The sequence below is a fragment of the Protopterus annectens genome, chromosome 1.part2 (assembly GCF_019279795.1).
Source record: "Protopterus annectens isolate FY-2018-M chromosome 1.part2, PAN1.0, whole genome shotgun sequence".
NCBI classification, from domain to species: Eukaryota; Metazoa; Chordata; order Ceratodontiformes; family Protopteridae; genus Protopterus; species Protopterus annectens.
Genome location: NC_056727.1, coordinates 1058542891 through 1058562013, shown reverse-complemented (window position 1 = coordinate 1058562013; position 19123 = coordinate 1058542891).

Genomic DNA, 19123 nt, shown 5'->3' with positions numbered 1-19123 from the left:
CCAGCAGCGATTGCTCCTAGAGAAAGTTTTTCAGACTTTTTTTACATTGAATTATAACCGATTGTGTTCTTTCAAAAAGCAAAGACATGATCCATGTCCTGATGTGGGAATTAATCAAAAGTTTAATCACACAATTGAATATCACCTGATGGGGGAGAGAAGCTAAGCTATCCACCATGTCTAAGTACACAACACTTGATGAGATTCCTAGGTCTACTTTTAGGTTTTTTTGAAACTTCAGACTGTTTAATTGGAGATTGTTGTACAGCGCAGAATGGGAAATTTACCATTTTCCTCCCTGTAGTGTGATCTAGGAGTTTGTGTATTTAATTAGCGGGGGGTGTGGGGGGGCAGAGGGCTTGCCCCCATGCAAGAAAGTAAAAAAAAAATGTTATTCAATCTTACGGTCTCTATAAGAAATTCAAAGTTTTGAAACTGAGCTTTAAAAGTAGACCTGAAATTTCTACATCTAATGCCTCAGATATGTCTTCACAGAATTCAATGAAGTAAGGTGCGAAACATCAGTCTCATCTTTGGTGCAATGATATCCTTTATATTACTTATAACTATCTATGGGATCATACCAGGTCTCATGAATGTTAACTTTCTAATGCCAAGTAGTAATTTCTTTGTGATGTCATAGGTTCATAGGTTGATACTAGGCTATTGGCCTTAGGGCCTATACAAGCCTAGCCATAACAATTCCCTGGCTATTTCTTCCCACAATATTTACTTCACTGGACACCTGTCTAGCAGGGCGACTGATGTGATACCCGGGATGAATTTCACTATAAGCATAGTTACAGATAACTTATTTTTATAACAAATGACACATACTCTTTCTGTCAGTTTGTAGCATATATTTACAAAGTTTTCCTTCATTACAGATATGAATGATGACTTCTACAAAATACCTCTCTCTGACCCTCTCTCACATAACTGAACTACTACAATTGTTATATAGAGTGCTAGTCACGCACATAGATGTTGTTATTTCCTTTTGGTATCTTTTTTGGCCTTCTGTGGGAAGTCACATAATGTCTGTTTTTAGTCTTTTCTATTGTCCTGTCAGCAGTTCTGCTGATGTGAAAATGCACAAATGCAAACAATCAGAATAACAGAAGTAGGAAAGGAAACATCTATTCTGTTCCTCTTGAAAAAACATCACGTATTAATGAGTTTAGATATTTGTTCTGCAAACATGAGAAAAGCATGTGATACTTGCTTTCCAATATTGCTTTGTTAGGCTTTTCTGATGCTGTGAAGAGAAACCTGTCTGTTATACATATAGTATGAATGCCCATTTTACATTGCTAAACTCTATACATATATTCAAGCAAACTTTTTATTCTATGTTTTATATTTCACCATATTTACAACAGAATTAATTTCAGCCTTATATGCATTATCTCTAACAGTTATCTTTGGAGTCCTTGGCAATTTTTCTTTCGAAGCTAGCCTTGGATGATTTTATGAGGGATTGTAGTTTCTTGCTGATACTGATCAGAGATGTCTGATTCTTGGGATTTTACTCTTTTCTGTACTAGTTTCTTCCTTCTATTGTATAGCTTGTTTATGGCAGGGGTCCACCAGACTGGTTTCCCTTTCTTAGACGAGTGAGTCTTGGTTTTGCTTGGGATGGTACGATCCATGCATTCTTGTAGGTGCCTGTAGAATGCATTAGTAGAAGATTTTGCAGCTTGGACAGCATTATCATTTAGCATGGGGGCTTTGAAACTTTCCACCTTGGTCTTAAGTAATGTGAAGTTTGCTTTTGAAAAGTTTTTCACAGTGGTTTCCTTGACTGGGGGTGGAGGCGGAATGTGGATATCCAAAGTGATGTGTTTATGGTCAGATCTAACCAGCGAGTGGTTGACCTCCGGTGTGGAACGCCGGTTGCCCATGTTGGTGATGACCAGGCCAATATGTTGTCACCCCTGGTGGGAGTGTTGACCAGTTGATCCAGGGTGTTTGAGTTTATAAATTTTAGGATATGTTGGGCAAGGGAGTTAGTACTTGAGTAGTTCTCCCAGTTAATGTTTGGGTAATTGAAATCACCCTATATTAGGGTGTTTGGTAGGACCTTTATGTTTCCCAGTTTTTCCAGAAAAGTGGAATGAGGGTCTTGGGACATGGTGGGTGACCTGTAGCAAGATACAATTTGAATTGCAGTTTTGCCCATTGTTAGTTGCACGTGGATGATCTCTGAAGCATCGTGCTGTGCCACTAACCAGGAGGTGTGGGTATCCTTGATGAATATGGATACCCCCCTGCTTTTTGCATTTTGGTTCGGGTTCTGTGGCCAAAATGTATGATATGAGTTGTAGCCTGGTAGTGCTGGGGTGCTCTCTGGAGCCTTAAACCAGGTTTCTGTTACTGCATATATATCGATTTTCTCCATACTGAGGAGTGCCTCGAGTGTGTGCATTTTGAGGTTTAGACTTCTGGCATTGAGTAGCATTATCCTCAGTTTTTTGTTACTTGTGCTATTTATGGCAGTGGGTTTGTCTTTTGACCCTTGCCTAAAAAAGGCACTATGGGGCTGGCAAGAGCCTTGGCCAGTATTCGAAAGCCTAAGGGTGACAGGTGCGAGCTGTCTCTAGCGAAGCAGCGTGGCTTGTCGAGCATGTCATCCCAGGTGGACAGACACTAGATCCCCTTTGAATGACACCAGAAACTTAGCCAATTGTTGATATTGATAATTGTTTTCTTTATACTGTGGTATCATTCTTGGTGAGGTCAGGGTCATACCAGCCTCGGCTATGTGATCAGAGAGCTCTTCCATGTCTCTTTTCATGAAGTCCAGGGAGGTATAGCTCAGGTCATTCACACCAACATGGACAATGACAGAGTCATATTTGTACTTGTTCTGGAGTGACCTGAGTGCTTGTGTTATGTGGTGGATCCAGGCACTTGAGAGGCAGCTAACGATAACCTTCTCCATGACATAATTTTTTCCTTTTTTAACAAATTCAGTGCCTTTATCCACATATTGAGAGCATGTGTATTCCTAGATAATTGAGATTTTTTGGTCAAAATCTCTGAATTACATAAGTCAGTTAAAGTATTTTTGAATTCTAAAAAAGTTGGAGGACAGTCTAAAATCCAGTTCCTTGTAATGATTTTTCTGGCCACAGCAAGTATTGACCAGATTAAAGGAAGTTTAAAATTTTTAATACAATTAGGTATGGGTGTGTTAAAAAGAAACAAGAGATCTGTTTTAAGTGAAATTATCTGTAAGCAGAGCTTGAAGAAAGTAATTAATTTATGTTTCTTGTCTTACTCTCTCATCTAAGTTTTGACCCAACGTCCTGTTCTATAGCCATGTTTAAAATAATTTATTTTGCATAAATCATCTTTTGTCTCCCTTTACTATCTTTGTTTTAATTTATTTAATCTAATATTATGGATTTTATATAGTTTGCTTGTGCTATTCTTTTTGTCCGCCCTTCAATTCTTTCAGCCTTTTGATGTTAACTTCTGCATATTGCCTTTTCTTGCTAATTTTTCTCACAGTTATATGTTCACTATTGTGCTGTTACATTTTTGTTTTATAGAGGCATTTTTCCTTGCCTCTTTCCTAGCCATATTTCTAATGTGAGTAGAAGAAAAGCTGAGTAATTGCTGGACTTTGATGCAATTTTGTTTGATAAGAATCCATATCATGCATGTATATTGCCTCTGACAATGTTTAATGGTGCATAAAATGCAGTTCTTTTTTAAATATCAATTAAGGAATAACCATTGCTGGTGTTAAGAGTTTTACAGTATTTCCTAATGTTGGTATAGCCAAAATTTTAGTTATGGACTCCTTCTGGACTATGGACTGTCTATTTTATGGAATTGTCCTGCACTTATATTTCATATTTTAGCTAGCTGTGTCTGATTCCAGTATGATTAAAATGCGATTACACTGAGATTTGCCCACTAAATGATTTTAGACAAAAGTGTTATAAAGCAACCTTTTTACGTGGATTATTAGTGAGCAGGCAATTTTGCCAAAGCAGAGAGGTGTTCTTCTTGTTGCCTTTTTTGAACTAGATCATGTAGTATAGGATATATCTCCTGGCAAGACTGTGTATTTCTGGATAAGAACGTTAAGTATTTTCTTGAATAATTTCATATTCTTTCTATTTTATACTTATTATAATTGCTGCAATTGTTTTAGTTGTCTTAATGCATATTTGATTTTGAACTTTCATAACTTATTTATTAATTTGTGTTTTTTTTTTTTCTTCGTGATGATTTCAAGACTGCAGAACAGGGCTTGTCTACCATTGTAATAAAATTATTAAGTATATCCTAATTTTATCATTTCATTTCATATTTACGACTGAACTTTGACTTATTCTATACTATTCTATACTCTTGAGGAGATAGAGATCTATATTTTTTTAGTAATAATATACAAAAGGGTGTGATTTTGTTGTAGACGAGTGGAAGTGAATAAGCTGCAATCTGGTTTAAGTTCTATGATTTGCAAGTAACATCTTCCATGATGGCTATTATTGTGCATTTTTTCTAAGTGCACTAAGGATTGACAGAGAGGTAGATAGACAGTTTAATAGGAAAACAGACAGACCGCATACCTCTCAACTTCTTAGAGCAAGAAATCTGGACAAAGCCATAAATAATGGGGGGACAAAGGCCCAAAAATAGGGACACTTTTTAAATATTGCTCTTACAAACTTGGAAAGTTGATAAAATAACAAGTTTTGCATTAGCATGGATTTTCTAAAAGGTGTGAAGTCTGATACTTAAATGTCTGTCATTGTGTTTTGAATTAAACCCTGAATGATTTGCCAAGGATTTGCTAGAAAATCACAATCATATGAGAAATGAACCAAAAATATGAGTCAAAAATCTGGACATTCTGCAAAAATCTGTGCAGTTGAGAGGTACAGACAGACAGACAGACAGACCGAGTTAATCAACAGACACATGCAAAGATGCAGAGATGTAAGATGCTTTACCTGCATTTCAGTAAGTAAGAAATCAATGCAGGTAAAACTGGATGAAAAAAAAAAAAATTTGGCCCTTTAACTCAATGAGACATTTTGAAAAGAGGCAGAGTCCATCTGAAAATTATAAAAAGTTATGAAAACAAAAACAAATGTACCTTACTAATGTACTGAAACTATATAAAGAGGATCAAATCTATGTAGTTTACTTAGCAGTAGAAACTTACGGACCTGGCAAAGAAAGAAAACTTGTTTTTCTGCCTGGAGTTCAGGCAGATAGCTCACTATCTAAGATAAAAAAAAAATATCTGGCTTATTATTTTTAAGTAATATTAGACATGTTGGCTGTTAATGTACTTAGAAGAAAGCGCACAGAAAAGGCTGATAGGTAGATAGACTCAGTTTAAAACTTATCTTGGTAACATCCTTTTCTGCTCTGGTCTGAATCCATCTTGAACATAGCAGTGTTTATTCTAGAAATAATACTTTAATCGCTATGGTTTCTGGTTAGCTGTGTACCACTGCATCAAATTTATAGCTGTTTCATACTGTTTTTCTTGCTTTCTTTTAGCTTCAGTTTGCCTTTCCAGTGAGAAGACAGCGTGCATTAATTGATGTACTTATTAAAGTTGTTTTCTGGACTTTTGCTGCATTAAAATACTCAAAAAGTTCATTTTTGTATTTTTTTATTCCTCTTAAGGTTGTTATGCTATTTCTGTTATTTTCATGCAGTTTTACCTGTTTTATTTTACTTAATTACTATTTAAAACTTATCCTGGTAGCAACCTGTTCTGATATGGTGTGGAGGCCATCTTGGAGACCGCAGTGTTTATTCTACTAATAGAAGATGAACTGTTGCTATTTCTACTAGCTGATCAATATTGTCTTAAATGTATAGCTTTGTCCTTACTTTGTACTTTGCTAACCTCTGCTGAGAGTATAGCCACCTGAGCTTTAACTGAATAGTAGGTAGTACGCACATGTCAAACTCACCCTTTGTTAGTACCAAAATGTCATCGTCCTTCATTTAAGTTCATTTCATTTCGTGTCATAGTTACTAACAATATCATTGTCTGAGACAAAACTTATTTTGTTGATTTGCTTAAATCTGCTGCCAGTTACACTAGTCTGCTTTTGGTGCCCATTATAGTTAGTGAGGACCAGTAACCAGTCTCCTTTAACACTCCCTCAATCCCTTCTTTATTCAGGTTTGAGATTCTGTTGATAATAGCACTGGACATCATGCAGAGACAGCAGACTACCTCCTCTTCTTTTGCCTGTCTTCTAGCACTAGGTGTACTAAGGTAGTGCAAGTGGTGCCCCATGTTCAATGAAAAACAACTCCCACTTAACTTAATCAATTCAATCTGTGAGTGATTTAAATACCTATCAGATTTGGAGGTATTTATCTCCCAGCTCAATGCATACAGTGAACATTATATTGTCATACACCCTCACCAATACAAATGCAACATCATTATAGAGACAACATAGAACAGTTATACAACAATGAGATTAAAAAATTGCTTCATATGTCTCCTAGAACTCTAAAATGTAGACATCACTGAAACTCCCCAAATCTACCTACTACACACACCCCCACATCCCATTAACATGTCACCAACAGCACACCACTCCCATGTCTAATACACATAAAACATGCTCCGGGAACATCTTACTGACTGATGACTCTACCGTCTAACAGTAGTTAGGCATAGAGTCTATGCTCAATAGACTGGGGAAAGATAGAGTTATAGTTAGCTTCCTCTCAAGAGCCAGGGATGCAGACTCAACAAAAGCTTTTAAGACCTTCTCCACCAGCAGTTTTGAGAATGACATGATGCTAGTCCATGCAGGGATAAATAACTTGGCATGAGAATGCTTGCAGGATATGCGGAAGAACACAGTGGAACTTGCTATGCAAGCATCAGTTAAGAGTAATTCTCTGGATCTCAGTGGCATTCTCCATTCACAAAGAATAATGCCTAGAATGAAGGAAAATATATTTCAGTTCAACAATAAGCTAAGTAGCTGGTGTCATTCCAGGGGGATCCAGCTTCTGCTGTCCTAGCATGAGATGATTGACAGTAAAAACTACATTGCAAAGAGTGGCCTCCATCTTTCATCCACACATTTCCATATACTGGTCAAAACCTATTCTATACCATTGAAGCTTTTTATGCAGACTTTATCTAACGAATATTAAAACCTATCAAATAGATCAACTAATAAACTGGACAACATCATGGTGGTCCTTTTTAACACCAGTAGTCCCAATAATAAAATGGCTGATTTGAAGATACTTCTGCATCTGGACTCTGTCATGTTTGTGTTGCTACCAAGACATGGTTCAAATGTAAAGACACCATTACCTTTGGTCCTGGATTTTGTGTCTGTCATGCTTTTACATAGATTAATAACTACAGCAGAGTCTTCATGTTCATCAGTAATGGTATACCTTCAAAGCTGATATGTACAGACCCCCCCCCCATTGAGCTTATAGGACTCCAGCTTGCTTTAGGGAAGTCAAACTTCCAACTTACAGCTTGTTATTGATTCCCATTCATGGCTCTAAATGATTGTAAAAACTTCCTGGCATTCCTTAAAATTATCTGTATAAGCCATTTCTTATTAATCCTTGGCAGCTTTAATAATTCATGCATAGTTCGGAGTACTTACGCTTCCAAACAAGGGTATGCCCAGCACTTCCTGGATTGAGTAAACATGGACTCACTGAATAAACCCTGCACTTAATTCCTCTGGGAACATGAACTCATTGGATAAACCCTGCACTCAATTCCTCTGGGAACATTCTTGAGCTGATTCTCATAAATTTAGTTCTAACCTATTCCTTCCCCCTGTCAGTCCCTCATTAGTTAAGAAGACTACCTACTGCTTATCTTTATCCTGAAAACATCGACTACACAGATGACCAGCACCACCATATTTACAGACTTCAAAAAAGGCATTTTTTCAATTATCTTACAAAATCTTTAAATTCATCCATAGATTTTTCACAGTGGGCCTGGGATATGCAGCTAGTTATAACAAGGATCCTTATGCCCGTTTAGACAAATCGTTTGACCTGCCAGTCACTGATAGCACAAACTATAGTGGTAAATTGAAAAACAAAACACCCTAGTGGTCATTCGATAGATAAACAAACTGTATAACAAAAGGAAAACTGATCAAACTGTCATCAAGGGTGAGAACTTCTCTGCATGAAGATAATATAAAAAACTTACTAAGAAAAATAAATGCAACAATAAAATCTGACAAAGAATTCCAGGAACTTGAGCTAGCAATCTATGGAGACAAATGATTACTAAAAGTCCTTCTTCAGTTACAATAGAAAATTAAGAAATAATTCAGACCATAGTTCTGAATTTTTCCATAATGACATATTCCAATCCAGTCTAAAATAAATTGCTAATGTACTAGCAAACAACTTATTTGAAACTGTCATCCCAACTCCATTAATCCCTGAGTCACTTCTCCCACTTACCTTCAATGAAGTTTGTATCCTGAAGGTACTCATCAAGACCAAAAACTCTTCTATGGGTCTCAACAATATATTGGGGTACCTAATAAAGAGGAAAAACATGAACTCACTAATCCCCTCCTTAAATTGATAAATCTTAGCCTGTTGACAGGTTATGTTCCTGTATGCTGCATTAGTGATGTCCCTCCACAAGGGTGGACCCAATATGGACACTGAAACTACAGACTAATCAGCATTAATGAGTTTTATCTGTAAAGCCGCAGGGCACATCATCACCAGTTTTACAGAATCAAAAAAATCTGATTAGATTCAACCTGCAGCAATTTGGCTGTATCAGGGTTAAGTCATATCTGCTAATCTTGTAAGCATCTTTGAAAAGGTCATGTAAGCAGTCGGAAGGGGCATGCTGTCCATGCTGCCTATCTTGATTTCACCGGGGCATTTTACACCATACCTTGTGATATAATTGCATACAAGCTTATGGCATTAAACTCTGTTCCCCCTCTGGTAAGATGGATAGCAAACTGGCATAAGGATAGAATACATGTCAGAGTTGGTGATGCCTACTCAGCCAGAGAACGTGATAAGTGATGCCCCTCCGAGACTTGTGTTTGCAGCCTCTTATTTGTTTTTTATTTTCTGACCTCAAAGCTGATAACGCTGATCTCTTTCTAATCATATTTTCAAATTGCAGATAACCTTCAAAATGAATTAACAAGAGTGAACACATGCTTACCTTTAAAGGGTACATACTAAATGCTAGAAATGCAGCATTATCCCTTTGAAAAAACAGCAAATTGTTTCAACCTACTGCATCAATAACATGCCGCCATCAAGTGAGTCAGTGATTAAAGACCTGGGTATCTTTAGAGATATCTCTCTTTGCTTTGATCACCATGTGGCAAATATACTTTGGAAATATGTTCATATCTCACACCTAATTGATTTTCTAAAACCAAGGAAGTCATTGTTCCCTTATACTCTGCTTGGGTCAGACCTTAAATAGAATATAACATACCTTTTGGCATTCATCTTATAACACACATCAAAAAACTTTAAAAAAGCACAAATTTTCCTAACAAAAATGATCTCTGACTTAAAAATGTTAGCTCATAGGAGAGACTGGAATCCTTATCCCAGTACACAGTGTTGGGTATGCCCTGAGGGGGATCTTTGCCTCACCATGCCCTCGGGGTCCAGCTGTCCATGACTTCCTTTTTCTCAATAAATCATAAAAATCAGTCAATAATACAACAACAGTAGAACAAGAGACATGGATAAGGATAACTAGATGTAGGTTAGGTTCATCACACAGTGTTTCCGTGTGTTCTAGAATAGGCTTCCCATACAAGTCAGGAGTGCCTGTTTCAACACCTGCAATATACATGGAATTGTCTCCCTCTGTAGCTCATATGGCATTACCCATACCAGCAACAGATTCAAGTATGCTTAGATATTCTTTTTTAATACTGTTGCTCCTACTACTATTGGATCTATCTGACTGTCATTATTCCAGATTGCTCTCGTTTTTACTTGCATATCCTGGTAGTTTCAGACTTCATTTTTTTTTCAGTATGCAGGGCACTATCGTCACTAAACATAGCTGTTTCAAAGATTAATTCCATTTCCTTTTCTTATTTAACTAAAATATCTGGTTTTCCCAACTTCTGCTTTCTTGATTGTTGGCAGTAGGTGATCCTGTTTGATTTGATCAGGACGTCTTTAATTTAATCAAATAGTGCTGTGGCTCAAGTTACCAAGGTGTTTTTTTCTCTACCTGTATGTTGCAGAATTTGCACAATCCCCAATGTAACAGTCATGCACAGTACTGTCTCTTTCAGTATACAAAGTCTAAGCCCTGAATTGACTTTGTTAATCAATGTATATGTAGTTTCCTATCGTCTGTTGTCATTGACCTTTCATCCTTTGCTTTAAATTCCCCACTCCCTATCTATATATGAGTGGCTCTTCTAGTAGTTCTTTTTTTTCCTTTTTCTGTGGTCATGCCCTTTTTATTTCTTCTTTTGTTTTTATGGTACTTGCTGTTTCCAACTGTTTTTTGTCTACTTTTGCTGTGATTTCCATTCAATGTCCCTTCTGAAATGTTTTTGTTAATCTAAGCAAAGATGTCAGTCTTCAACTTATTTTCTTTATGGTTTGAACTTTCACTATAAATATGGATCTGATGGTGTCAACAATATGTATGTATGCAGTCCCACAATTGCAGACATTTACATATAGTCAGCTTCAAGGAAGCCCATACTTTTAGCAGACTGAGAGATATTTAAATGTGCCATGTTCTCTTTACATAGATATAGATATATAGAGCATATAAAATGACTGAAACAACATAAGATCTACAGTAAAAAGACTGACATGAAAGACTGAAAAGCAATAAGAGTGACACTGAAAAAGACTGACAAAACTTAACTTGTACTAGGGAGGGATTTATGCCCTTCCCCCACAGCTGTACAACCTCAGAGCTGGTATATATAATTAGCAGTGAGTCTGGGGAGAACAGAGGGACTTGCTGCCCTGCAAAAACATTGAAAATGTGTTTAAATGTCAGATTTTTCAATGGTTTTCTATGTGCTTAGATTTTGTCACATTTTTCAATATTTTTGCAGTGGGACACCCCCCCCCCCCCATTCCCCATGTGAAAGATGGCTGTCTCAAGTAAAACAAGATTCCTTCAAAGATATTGCCCATGTACTTTGCAACAGGCTGCAGTCCCGCAGTGGTGGTGCTGCGGTAGCGTTGTCGCCTCACAGTAAGACGCTGTCCGGTTCGATTCTCAGCTAGAGCGTCTTCTGCGTGGAGACATGTGTGAATGGGTGTACCTTCGTTGAAGGTTGTGCGTCAGGCCTGGCAAGCTGGTATGTAAAAATCAACTGCCAATCATTAGCGGACAGGAGTTCCGCTGTGGCGACCCCTAACCGGGAAAAGACAAAAGACACAAACAAACAAACCTTGTATTAGGCTGCACTAGCACCTTCTCTAGATCATCATTAGTTTCAGGTCAGGTCACAGTCTCCAAATCTATGTCACTCTTGTCTGTCTCAAATATCATATAGTCTTTGTTTGCCTCAACTTTTTTTTTCCATTATTGTAACAACAATTCCCTTGCACACCAGGACTGTCAAATTCTTACAAAAGGGAATATTTGAACACCAAAAATTCAACTTTTTTAATCTTGCAATTCATAGTGATCAGAGGAGTCAACCAACTACATGAATTACTGCAGGATCTCTTATCTACACACAGCTTTTAAAATTAAACAGCAGACATCCACATGTGACTTTCCACAGCTATTTTTTTCTATGACCCAAACTTCTCCCTCACAGACCTGCATACTGCATTTACTCGTAACCTAATGGTGACCATAGTCCTAGTCCTAACCTTATGTTAACCATAGTCCTAGTCCTAACCTTAAACCTACAATTAATCTTTAACCAAATCCTAGATGTAAAATTAACCCTGAACATAAGCTATCCAACCCTAATATAAGCTAATATGCATGGTAAGCAAAACCAAAATCCTAATTTTAACATCAATATAATATCTGTAATCTTGAAGCCACTGACTTCTTTAACTAGTTTCACATTGATTTAACCAGACTGTCTTTGAACCTATATAACATTCATACAAATTAACCTGTTACTTAAAACAGCATTCTGATTGGACTAAATACAGTTGAATTCTTACCATTTATGACAACAGTATGTGACTACAAACATAACAAGTTATGACATGCCAGCCCATGCAAACAGGGAAACCTGAGTAAGTGGACAGATGTAATTGGTTTGATCAAAGTCTGTTATATCAACTAGTTGTGAAGCCTTGCACTAAGGGTCATTTGTAAAAAGTTGCTGTCATATGTGAAGAACTATTAACAGGTTTCTAAGCTGTGCTTGCCATGACTGAAGAATGAGATACCAAGAGAAAGAAAGACTTTGATATGAGATGGGAAAGTAGCAAGCTATGAAGAGGAAAGAGGGGAAAATGAACTAAATAGAGTGCAAGGCAGTTTTGGAAATCATGATAAATGTTGCATTACAAATGGATGAACTGAGGAAGAGATGGAAATATAATTTATTAAAGTAAATTAGAAAATTCGGATTTGCAAAATTAACATCCTATGGGAGAACAAATCTTCTCCAGCAGGTTGTTAATCTACGGGTAATGCCGTCTCAAAAACAAGTTTGATGCTTCACGGCGGCATATTAAGGTGTCATGAATCTCGGACTGAAATAAAACAGTGTCTATTTTTTCTTACCCTCATTAAAAGCACTTTGCTATTTAGCAAGCGTAAACTAAACTTTTTTTACACCCATAACACAAATCTTGTAAATGAAAACTTTAAGAAGCAAACACTGCTCACACAGCTTTAGTAAACATTTAGAATGTCAAAAGCAGGAAGTATTATGTAGTTCACAATATTGCATGCAAAATATATGTGTGTAATGCTAAAAACTTTGAAAGGCGCAGGTACAAAAAAAACCCAGTTACTTTACTTAAAGAAATAATTTACAAACATTTAGCTTCTTCAATGTTTTTGCAGGGGGACAAGCCCACCTGCACCCCTACAAATTATATATACCAACTCCAAGATTGCAATACAGTGGAGAAAAGGATAAACTTACCGATCCTCACTGTATTGTGATCTACACCCATAAGCTTTAATCTCGGTACATCTTTTTCTAAATGATTTCTTTAAGTAAAGTAACTGTTTTTTGTAACTGCGCCACAATGTACATTTAGAAGGTTGGAGTTCTGTGTGACATGTGCGGTAGCTCTTTTGTTTTTATTATTTCTGGCATTGTGAATGGTTGTTCTTTTCAACTTTCATTTTTTTCATCTCAGCTATTTAAATTCCGATGTTCCGGTGATTAGATCTACTGAAGTAGATCCATTTTAAGATATTCCAAATTTATCATGTAAACAGTTTGAGAGGCATTTGTTAAATGTCTTCCTCATACCATCTACTCCAGGACAAAAGTCACATACCACTTACTCTGCTTATAGGGGTGTGATGTCTACATTACCATCGGTTGTGCATTTGTTGTTTGGACACAGGATGTGTATTTCATTCTTGATGTCTGTGACTTAAATAATAGACAGAATAGAGCCTAGCACACAGCCCTGATTTACAGATATGGTCATTGGACTCAAGACATAGGTCATTTTACATATTTCAACATATTTAGATACTACGTATGTGATCCAGTGGTCTACCCACTAGATGATATAGATGTTTATGGCCACATCTGGCAGTGATGAGTGAATTCCTCAGTGTGGATTTGTGTCAAATGCCTTCGCCTTATCAAGTTTCACAGGATGATAGTGCTGTCATCATACATGCCCTTGATCTCTTTGAAGACATTTAACAAATGTAACAGACATGGATGTAACATTTATTTATTTTATTTTATTTATTTTACATTTGTTGACCGGGCTAGTCTAGCTGGATATATGTCCTTCAGTAGAGGCCCGAGGAGAAAAGCTCCAGCAAACAGAGGTATAAAATACAATATTAAGTGGAGAGGTAGTTAGTACTGGAAATAAAACATTATAAAACAGAGCAAAAGGAGAACAGTATAATCAGAGCATTAACTAAAAGTAAGCATAGAGAGATGTGCAGAATAACATAATATACATATATATATATATATATATATATATATATATATATATATATATATTTTTTTTTTTTTAGTATGTAACAGATAAGCTATTTCTCAGTGGATCCTACAATAGGGCAATCATATCATAGTTATAAGAAACATAAGCAGATAGAGAGGAGGACACAGAGTTAGTCAGGTTTATTGCAGGAGCAAAGCCAGTATTTCTTTAGGTGAAGTTTCAGTTGTCTTTTAAAAGGTGGGAGAGAAGACAGTGCTAGGATATCAGAGGGAAGTTTGTTCCACTTCTTTCCAACAGAGTTGGAAAAGAGAGAGTCACCTGAAGAGTTATAGGGTTTGGTAAATTTTATAAGTAATTTATTAGAAGAATGTAGTTGTTTCAAATTATTATATGGTGAGATGAGGTTGGAGAGTATAGGTGTTTTAGTTGGATGATGTAGGATCTTATGAGTTGAACATGAAAAACTCACACATGTATTTTGCACACAGCCGGGATATTACCAGTGTCCATTTAGAAAAATGCCATGGTTATATGTTGGTGACAGATAAGAACAGTCAGGATGTGTCCATACATGCATGCATCAGGTAATGCCCCCCTCCCCACTTAGATGGATGCATGTTGATGTACACCCTTCTATTGGAACATATTGCATCTGGAGGCTTTGTTGAAGTGTGTATCCAACCATGTCAGGTAGGTGTATGCTCTGAGTCATGATACAGGTGATCTGTGATGTTATCACAGCCCATTAATTCTGTGCAATAGGCCTGGATGAAGTTAAGAAAGTGCATACTGCCTATCTTGATGTGGCCCAGGGTTTGGACACAATCCTCAACTCAGGTATCATTGAGAAACTCTCCCAGCTAGGTATTAACCTTTACGTCACTAAATGGTTAACCAGTTGACTTACTGACAAAACACACTGTGAATGTTGGTGAATCAACCTCCACCAGTAGAGCTGTCACTACTGGCACATCCCAAGGAGCTGTGCTGAGCCCTTTAATGTTTGGAGTCTATTTATTGACAGTTCAGGATAAAGTATATCACCTTTGGCTTAGGAAAGTTTGCTGATTATTGCATATTGGGTCCAATGACTGAGTTCACTAATGATGTTAACATATTACAGGAGGGGCTAACACAGACAAATGATTGCTGCCAAAGCCACATGGATAACAAATAAATGGAAAAAATGCATCATTATGTTTGCCTTCTGCAAAATGGAATTTACCACTAATTCCAGTATTGACAACACCCCTCTCCTTCAAGCTCAACCCCAGTGGTGCAAGACTTGGAAATTCATCTAGATAGCAATCTGAACTACAACCACCAAGCTTTCACAGTTCTATGGAAAGCCTACATTGTGCACCTCATAAGTTAGGCCATCATATCCAGATCTGAGGATGTTATAATGGCACTGTATTTGACCCTCATCAGAACAGTAACAAAGTATAATGCTCCCTTTTGCATATACCTCACTAGACACCTGCAGCAACTGGAGAAACTACAGGGGTTTCTCACCCAGAAAATACATGGCCTACAAACCATGCCATGATCTATGTAGGTAGACTGAAAGCCCTGTCACTGTAATCTGTATTGTATGGGATGAGGTGACTTATGCCTAACCTACAGACCAGTCTCTGACCCTAATAAACAAAGAATTCAAGAAGCTGGGTAAACGCCTGGTATACACCTCAAGCGAATGAACAGAAGAAACCAATGGTTAGACCACAGCTGAAAATAAGAATAAAATAATCCAAGCCAAGAAACAGTCCACTTGCAGCTTCACACCAAATGCTCTTTATTATAATCAAGAGTAAGCGCTTTCGCGATCTAAGTCAGCTGATCGCTTCTACAGACTCATAAAAAGAGTTAAAACATTAATATTTAAAATATAATTCAACCAATAAGAACACATATAAAGCTATGACATAAGCTAATTAAAATTACGTCTGTATATTGGTCTGCTTTGTGTTCTATATAAAATAGCATATCCATATATCAAAACTCATCTTATACAAACATATACTTAGTGTTTTGGTCTGGATTTTAAAATGGTTTCAACGAAACAGCATTATTTAATCCAGGAAACCTATCTGCTTGTAAAGATAAGATCCATTTTTGTTCTGCTTCCTCTACCCTGTTCTTTATGTCACCTCCCCTCTTACTTCTATTTATTATTTCTAGAACCATAACATTAAAAATATATTTCTTATCTTCTTCTTCCACATGTTTTGCTAAGGCATTTGTAGCTTTATTATTTTTTATATCTGTAAGGTGTTCAAGAATACGTTCCTTTAAACACCTGTTAGTCTTGCCTATATAAAAGGCGTGACATAAAGTGCAAAAACTAAAATAAACCAAATTCCGTGTTCTGCAATCAGCATAAAAAACAATATCAATCGTAAATCCTAGTGTGGGATGTTTATACATAGATTTATTATATAAATACTCACATGCTATACAATTCCTGCAAGGAAAAGTCACCTGCCTGTCAGATTGTACCATTCTATCATTATTTATAGATTTATTGAGAGAGAACAAGTGGACTATGACACACACAAGAAGTTCACTGAGCTATATAGAGATTTGGAGAATAAATTATATAGCTTTAAAAGGCTACAGTGGCAAAGGTTTCATTTAGAAGCCTCATTGAAATATAAATTAGTACCGAGAGGTCTCAGAGTATTAAACATGCCAACATATGGTGAGACCTATCCTGACTTACTTCAAAAATGGCAGAATCTAAATTTACAGCTCAGCTATGACTATATGCATTTGCTCATAGAATTTTTTAAACCACATGAAAAAGAGCTAGCTGATGGGATAAAGAGGCTACAAGAACAATTAATTAATAACTTCCCTACAGAGGTACTAGGTAGTAAACTGGATGAACATGCTGATAACATACAGGGCTATGATAAAAGACTGCAAAATACTAAAACTAAAAAACTCCAAAGGGACCTCAATGATTTTCAATGTAAAGAAGTCTTTTTGTGGCCAAGGAGAACACCTGTGAACATAGAAAACTCAGAAAAAATGACTACAGTGGAAACTTCTGAAAGTTTAAATGTGGAGAGTACTGTCTCTTTAAATCAGTTTCCTTGTGAGAGTACTGACGTCAGCATAGAGAGAGCATGTATAGAACCTTCCACATCTGAGAATGGCGGAATGGTGAAGGAAACTCCTTGCACCATTAGAAGGATAGAGTCTAGCGTTGGTTCGGATTCAGTAGCTTTTTTAGAGCAAAGGGAAGCTACACAAACTTCGATCCTTCCATTTGTGTTAAAGAAGGCGCTGCCGATAAGGGAGAGGTCAAACAGCAGAAACCGAAGAGGGAGAACACGATTACAACAGAAGGAACGAGCGACTCCTGCATATATGAATACCAGGAGCAAGAATCAACAAAAAGTTTGGTAATTAATATATCTAGTTTCTCTTTAACTGATGCACAAGTCTCGTTGTTAAATAGAGGTCTGAACTTTATTCCAGCACAGAAAACAATATTAACTGATGTATTGAAAGAGCTGAAACTATTTTCTCGTAATTTAACACTCAAAACTATGTTTAAAAGAAATGCAACTTACAATATATTTAAACAACCTACTGCTTTTATACCCAAGATACATCCTACAGTTGAGACTTTTACTAATGTATGTGAACATGAAATTAGAGAGGTGTATGCAAAGAATCTTCCACCCAGATTTTATAATTTGAGTAAATCAGAAAATGAAGCGTTATCACAGTTAAAATACTCTTATAGCATTGAGATCAGGCTTGCTGATAAAGGGGGCAGTGTAGTAGTAATGGATAAGGTTTTTTATCATAAGAAAATGATGGAACTCCTGAATGATACAGAAACGTATGCTGAATTAAATGAGAGACAAGTACTGGGTATAATTGACAGGATATCTGTATATATTTTTGATTTATTGATTACCAAATATGTATCAGAAGAATTGTTTGATTATTTTCAGACAGAATATCCAACTATACCTATCATCTATGGTTTACCCAAAATCCACAAAAATATTACACAGCCCCCTATGAGACCAATTGTATCCAGTAAAGGATGGGCAACAGAAGCTATCTCTATTTTTATTGAGAAAAATCTACAAACAGTCCTAAACTCATGTGAGACTATATTAAGGGATACAAAGGCTTTTTTGCGATTGTTGTATAGTAAGACCAGAAATATTAAAAGAAATTATATGTTTGTAACTATGGATGTTACTTCACTGTTCACAGTGATACCAAACAAATGGGGTATTGAGAAAATACGTGACATTCTGACTTTGAAACAAGCCTTTCAGAGTACTAAGATTAATCTGATATGTGAATTACTTGATATTGTCCTAGAAAATAATGTCTTTATATTTAATGAGAAGTTTTATTTACAGAAAGTTGGCATAGCGATGGGCACGGCTTGTGCCAATAGCTACGCCAACTTAGTATTGGCAGTGTGGGAAACAGATTATGTATTGAGTACAAGTAATAAATATGTTGAGAATATTGTATGGTACATACGTTTTGTAGATGATGTCTTTTTGTTATGGGATGGTACTAGTGAAGAATTACAAGAGATGGTGGAGTATTTACACAGTACCACTGAATTTTTAAGATTCACCAGCCAACATTCTAGGGACTCTATTGAGTTCCTAGATGTTTTGGTTAAAAAGACAGCACTGGATGAACTTACAACAGGGATGTATATGAAGCCTACATGGAGAAACAGCATTTTGCATAAGACTAGTATGCACCCAACATTTGTACATAGGAATGTAGTGAAGGGACAATATATGAGAATAAGCCGTCTACATAATACAGATGAAGGCTTTATGGGGACAATGAGTACATTAGAGAAAGACTTCTTAAATAGAGGCTACAGCAAGATGGATATAGATGAAAGCTCCAGATATACTATTGATAATAGGGATGGGAGATGTAAACCCTTCTTCTCGAATACTATGGAAGAAGTTAACAGTAGGCAAGACAATAATATTAAAGTTAGACTCCCTATAAC